Source organism: Oncorhynchus nerka, linkage group LG4, assembly GCF_034236695.1.
Source record: "Oncorhynchus nerka isolate Pitt River linkage group LG4, Oner_Uvic_2.0, whole genome shotgun sequence".
Classification (NCBI taxonomy): Eukaryota; Metazoa; Chordata; class Actinopteri; order Salmoniformes; family Salmonidae; genus Oncorhynchus; species Oncorhynchus nerka.
In genome coordinates, this window is record NC_088399.1 from 85,381,095 (window position 1) to 85,388,135 (window position 7,041).

The 7,041-nt window shown below is 43.2% G+C and overlaps 1 long non-coding RNA gene across 1 annotated transcript; it reads left to right on the forward strand.

Moving 5' to 3' along the window:
• Positions 1–285: 285 nt before the first annotated feature.
• Positions 286–6,606, forward strand: LOC115123675 (uncharacterized). The gene is made up of 3 exons (XR_010463855.1): positions 286–3,777; positions 3,899–4,026; positions 6,154–6,606. It is a non-coding gene; the product is annotated as an uncharacterized LOC115123675 (long non-coding RNA).
• Positions 6,607–7,041: the final 435 nt, after the last annotated feature.

A 7,041-nucleotide genomic window follows, 5' to 3' on the forward strand; every position in this document is an offset into this window, starting at 1 on the left:
TCAAGTGTCAAACACATTCTTCCTCTAATGACAACATTTCTCTGGGGAACGCTAAAGCTGCTAAAGTAGCTAAATTGGCTGCTTCCTGTTCTGTTTCCCCCATCCTACAGATGGCAGCAGTTCCAGCTCCCACCAAGCCTTTCTCTGTTGATGACGACGTTGCTTTGCAGGCAACGGTTGATGAGTCAGAGAGACAAGTGGGCTGGGTGCTGTCGTAAAGATACTACGGGTGTGTGGCTGGATGAGTGGAGCCGACCAGCCATTTTATTTAACCAGGTAGGCCAGTTGAGAACAAGTTCTCATTTACAACTGCAACCTGGCCAAGATAAAGCAAAGCAAAGCAGTGTGACACAAACAACAACATAGAGTTACACATGGAATAAACAAACATACAGTCAATAACACAATAGAAAAAAGAAGGGCAATAAATAGGCCATAGTAGCGAAGTAATTACAATTTAGCAAATTAACACTGGAGTGAAAGATGTGCAGATGAAAATGTGCAAGTAGAAATACTGGTGAGCAAATGAGCAAAATAGTAAATAAAAACAATATGGGGATGATGTAGGTAGATTGGATGGGCTATTTACAGATGAGCAGACCAGCCATGCTTTCGTTGTGCTTTCCATTTCCTTGCCAAATTGTCTCATGGTCAAGACCATGTGTCAAAAGGAGAGATAGTGGATCTTGTAAATAAATATTGGTGTACAGTAGGTTCTACTGTGTTTGCAAGAAATGTTTGATTCGCATGACTAATATTGTTGAATGCTGCATATCAATATCCCCCACGTCCCATCTAAGGCCTGAAGGACCTTTTGAGCACTTTATGATGGACTTCGTTGAGTTGACCCCTCGTGAGGGGAACAAGTATTGTTTGGTGATTGTTGATGTTTTATTTTTTTCAATTTAAAGTTTTATTTTTCAATCAACAAAACACATTCCACATTCAGTGACAGACTTAAAAAAAATATATATATATTTTTAATGATTTTAAAAATGAAAAATGTCACGTTCATCATAGTGATGAGACCAAGGCGCAGCATGAGTAGAGTTTATCATTTGAATAAACTGAAACTCACCTAACAAAACAACAAACAAACAACTAAACGAAACGTGAAGCTACTGATGTGCACTAAGGCAACTATACATAGACAAGATCCCACAACACAAATGAGGGAAATGGCTACCTAAATATGATCCCCAATCAGAGACAACGATAAACAGCTGTCTCTGATTGGGAACCATATCAGGCCAAGATAGATATACAAAAACCCCTAGACATACAAAAACCCTAGACATACAAAAACTAGAGTACCCACCCTAGTCACACCCTGACCTAACCAAAATATATAGAAAAACAGGGTCATGGTCAAAACAAGGTCAGGGCGTGACATAGCAGCACTATCAAGGTTCTTGTTAGCTATTTCCAGCCTTAGCTGAGACGACGAGCAAATAATTTGTTTTTACAGCACCTTACACAACATGTATCTGCTCATTTCCCTAATCACCCCATTCACTCTGTCCAATTTGAAATATAGTTGCATAGTGGAGACCAGAGTCTATCAAACTTGGGCTGTCTCTTGCGGAGGTCATAAGTGAGCTTTTCAAGAGGAAGAAAGTGAACAATCTGGGTTTGACTCATTGACCCCCAGGAGGGGTCATGACAACACAGGTGTCACTGACCAGGTGGTCATCCAGCTGGACGGGGTGGAGGGACTACAGGGTACGGAGACAGGAAGGGGACACCGAGAACGGACACTGCTGTCATATGTTTTACATACATCTCATTAGGCTTTGCTTAGTCTGCTTTTTTATGTTCAATCAAATGATCAACAGTTATTTTTTCCAGCACTATCATTTAGTGAGTAAGATTCATTTTGCTTAGCAGTTTACCAGCACAATCATTTAGTGAGTAAGATGAATTTTGCTTAGCAGTTTACCAGCACAATCATTTAGTGAGTAAGATAACTTCAGTCCTCTATAGTCTCTACTGTCCCCCTCCTGACCATGTCTGGACCACATTCAGTCCTCTATAGTCTCTACTGTCCCCCTCCTAACCAGGTCTGGACCACATTCAGTTCTCTATAGTCTCTACTGTCCACCTCCTGACCAGGTCTGGACCACACTCAGTCCTCTATAGTCTCTACTGTCCCCCTCCTGACCAGGTCTGGACCACACTCAGTCCTCTATAGTCTCTACTGTCCCCCTCCTGACCAGGTCTGGACCACATTCAGTCCTCTATAGTCTCTACTGTCCCCCTCCTAACCAGGTCTGGACCACATTCAGTCCTCTATAGTCTCTACTGTCCCCCTCCTGACCAAGTCTGGACCACATTCAGTCCTCTATAGTCTCTACTGTCCCCCTCCTGACCAGGTCTGGACCACATTCAGTCCTCTATAGTCTCTACTGTCCCCCTCCTGACCAGGTCTGGACCACACTCAGTCCTCTATAGTCTCTACTGTCCCCCTCCTGACCAGGTCTGGACCACATTCAGTCCTCTATAGTCTCTACTGTCCTCCTCCTGACCAGGTCTGGACCACACTCAGTCCTCTATAGTCTCTACGGTCCCCCTCCTGACCAGGTCTGGACCACATTCAGTCCTCTATAGTCTCTACTGTCCCCCTCCTGACCAAGTCTGGACCACATTCAGTCCTCTATAGTCTCTACTGTCCCCCTCCTGACCAGGTCTGGACCACATTCAGTCCTCTATAGTCTCTACTGTCCCCCTCCTGACCAGGTCTGGACCACACTCAGTCCTCTATAGTCTCTACTGTCCCCCTCCTGACCAGGTCTGGACCACATTCAGTCCTCTATAGTCTCTACTGTCCTCCTCCTGACCAGGTCTGGACCACACTCAGTCCTCTATAGTCTCTACGGTCCCCCTCCTGACCAGGTCTGGACCACACTCAGTCCTCTATAGTCTCGACTGTCCCCCTCCTGACCAGGGCCAATAAGGCTCTTGTCAAAAGAAGTGAAACATGCAGCTGTAGGTTTTTGAAGGATTTTAATGGAAGAAAACATTTTATCTTTGTATGAAAATTAGTGATAATTTGTATCCACTCTGCTGCTCCCAGCCTGGGTTGTTGACATAACATTTTTTGTCATTTACCAGATGCTCTTAACCCTAAGTTGCTATAGATAAGTGCCTTGCTCAAGGGCACATCGGCAGGGGCCACAGACACCTTCACTGGAGCTGACCTGAAAGCCTTGCTGTACAACACCCAGCTAGAGGCCATCCACAGCAGCCTGGTGTTCAGCCTGCTGCATGTGTCATCCTACAGCCAGGGGGTGCTCTGGGGCTAATGACAGTGGAGGAGTGACATTTCCCACATCAATGTGATGACCCACAAATCCCGTTTTCCAATATGAAATGCGAAATGACACATACAGTACATTCAATTATATCAAGGTAGTAGTAGTACTGATGAGTCTAGCCAATTTAATCCACTCCATGTCACCCATGTCTCAAATGCGCCCTTGTCTGGGCAAAGAGCTGTCCAATTTGGGACACAGATATTATTGATAGATTGTACAATCACACACTATCATGAGGAAAGTGAACTAAAGCTGTTTGGTCCACCCCCCTCTCTCCCGGGTCCTAGAACGCCCAGGGTGTCTTGGGCCCAACTCTAATGACTGGTGCATCGGTCAGAGACTCTGGCTGCTCCCACCCCTACATGTCCTTTCTACAGGACGATACGAGGAGCTCAGCCATGACCAGCTAGAACACTGCCGACTGGACATCAGCAACATTAAAAGCAACTACAAACAAGCTACTGTTAGTTCCTTATCTAAAATAATGTGTTTATAAAGTACTTTTCATACATTTCTCTAAAAGCACTGATAATATAACACCAAATAAACAACTGTAGAAGATGTTTGTCTGTCTGTGCATGCAGGAGGACAGTGTCCCAGTCCAGGGCCCCATCAGGCCAGGTCTGCTCCTGTGTCAGGCCCACCTCACCACAGCTCTGGATGCCACCAGAGCCTCCCTTAGTAGGCATGACTGGAGGAGGTACACAGACCTGTGAGTAGTACTACAGTATTCATTGTACACCTACCAAGTTTGATACTTTTATCTGAAATCGTGCAATTCATTGGCTCTTACTCGCTAGACCAGTGTTTCCCAACTCCAGTCCTCGAGTACCACCAACAGCACAGATTTCTGTTGTAACCCCAGACAAACTCACCTAAATCAACTCACTGAGGGCTTGATGATTAGTTGACAAGTTTAACCCCCTAAGGTTGAAATCTAATTACCTTAATAAAAAACATTAAATTATGTCAGTTTAAGCTAGAGATATCTGTTTGTTTTTTTACATTGAATGTTCCTCAATCCACCGCATCTACCGATGTCTAACTTCCACATCTGCAGTGAAAGGTGACAGAGCTAGAGCATCTGCGGTGAAAGGTGACAGAGCTAGAGCATCTGCGGTGAAAGGTGACAGAGCTAGAGCATCTGCAGTGAAAGGTGACAGAGCTAGAGCATCTGCAGTGAAAGGTGACAGAGCTAGAGCATCTGCAGTGAAAGGTGACAGAGCTAGAGCATCTGCAGTGAAAGGTGACAGAGCTAGAGCATCTGCAGTGAAAGGTGAGAGAGCTAGAGCATCTGCGGTGAAAGGTGACAGAGCTAGAGCATCTGTGGTGAAAGGTGACAGAGCTAGAGCATCTGCAGTGAAAGGTGACAGAGCTAGAGCATCTGCGGTGAAAGGTGACAGAGCTAGAGCATCTGCGGTGAAAGGTGACAGAGCTAGAGCATCTGCAGTGAAAGGTGACAGAGCTAGAGCATCTGCAGTGAAAGGTGACAGAGCTAGAGCATCTGCAGTGAAAGGTGACAGAGCTAGAGCATCTGCAGTGAAAGGTGACAGAGCTAGAGCATCTGCAGTGAAAGGTGACAGAGATAGAGCATCTGCAGTGAAAGGTGACAGAGATAGAGCATCTGCAGTGAAAGGTGACAGAGCTAGAGCATCTGCAGTGAAAGGTGACAGAGCTAGAGCATCTGCAGTGAAAGGTGACAGAGCTAGAGCATCTGCGGTGAAAGGTGACAGAGCTAGAGCATCTGCGGTGACAGAGCGAGAGCGTGGTTTTTCAGACCGTGAGACACCCCAAAAATTGGTCTTCTCACAAAACCGTCTCTAGCGTCCGAACGATTTGGCCTAAAAATATGACTAATATGCCTAATATGACCCCTCTATGGAAAGATGAGACTCTCATGAACACATACATGTTGGTTGTCTATGACTTGTCTGAAGTTCACCCTGTACCAGTTTTAAAAAATGAATTGAAGTATATTGTATATGGACACTGTTTAGTGCCAAAATGAAGGGGTTAAATACAAAAATAACAAATGTTTCCTGATCTTTCTAATATCTCTCAGATATAGGACAGACACTTCAGAAGAAACTTATGTTTTATGTTTTGGGGGGACTATCTGTTGTTCCATGTAGTGAATCTGATATTCAATGTGTTTGTATTGGCTCAAAGCGCTAAGGCCAAATACAATTTCCCCTCAAATATATATATATTTTTATTGGTACTTCAAGGGATCTTAAAAATCAAATAGCTAAATGATCCTTGGTATGACTTTCTTAAAACATTTCCATATAGCTTAGTAGAACCCCCCCTCAGCTTAGAGAGGGCTTAGACTCTTATGGGTTAATCAGGAGTGCTTGCCTGGAGCTACAACAAAAATGTGAGCTTTTGGTGGTACTCGAGGGCTGGAGTTGGGAAACACATTTGCTCTCCATGAAAATGTATCAGATATCAACATTTCTCAGCAATCATTTCTCATGAGTCAAAGTAGATGAAAATAAACCCCAAATTTTCAAATCATTCCTCCTTTATACCTGTGAGTAGTACTACAGTACATCTTTGCTTTGATAACAATGTAGTAGATGTCATATATTTTGATCAATCATACCTCAAGAATAAAAATAGATTCAAACACACACCAAATATATGTCAAATGGTTGCCAGATCTGTTATTATTGCCTCAGACAACTCCATATTTGGCATGACAACAAGCGACAGAGGAGTTGGCTAAAACAGAAACGGATTGAAACTGGCAACCAGGCCTATTCCTCCATTTCGTTCTGCTACATTTCTGGAAAAAACTAAATGTCACAAATAACATTTTGTTCCATTTTCGACACAGGATGAATCCTTCATCTGCTGGGTGTCTCTGTCATCTCTCATTGTCTTGATGGAGACGTTGATGTCGAGAGGTGACACCGGCAAGAATATGACAGCTATTGAATACTGTCTTTTCAAGATAGTTTTGACACCATGCTAGCTACGTTATTCTGTTATTCTTACTTTGTTGTTTTTTTGTATTATTCTTTTTAATTTGCTGTTGACAAAGAGCTATTCAAATACAAAGCTAAGATAAATAACAAAAAGCATCAACACATTTCTAACTTTTTTATGTATGACAAATGTTTTACTTTCTTCCACTATGTTCCTCAAAAGCATTTCTCTTTCCAACATTTTCGATTTCTGTATTTTCGGTCCTTTGGAGCTTCAGGACAAGGTAAGCCTTAGGTCACAGTGACGTTCAAACCCGGCCAAAGAGTAACCCTCACTTAATGACATTAAATACTTACAAATCATACAATGTGATTTTCTGGATTTTTGTTTTAGATTCCGTCTCTCACAGTTGAAGTGTACTTATGATAAAAATGACAGACCTCTACATGCTTTGTAAGTAGGAAAACCTGCAAAATCGGCAGTGTATCAAATACTTGTTCTCCCCACTGTACCTAGAGAGTTTTCATCTGTATTTTTCGTAGCTGTCTACATACCACCACAGACCGATGCTGGCACTAAAACCTCACTCGATGAGCCGTATACCGCCATAAGCAAACAGGAAAACGCTCCTGGTGGTGACTTTAATGCAGGGAAAGTTAAATCAGTTTTACCTCATTTCTATCAGCATGTTAAATGTGCAACCAGAGTGAAAAAAATTCTAGACCACCTTTACTGCGTGTAGTGATCGTGTTTGGTGTGGGGGGAGAAAATTAATTTATGCACGATAGCGCACGAG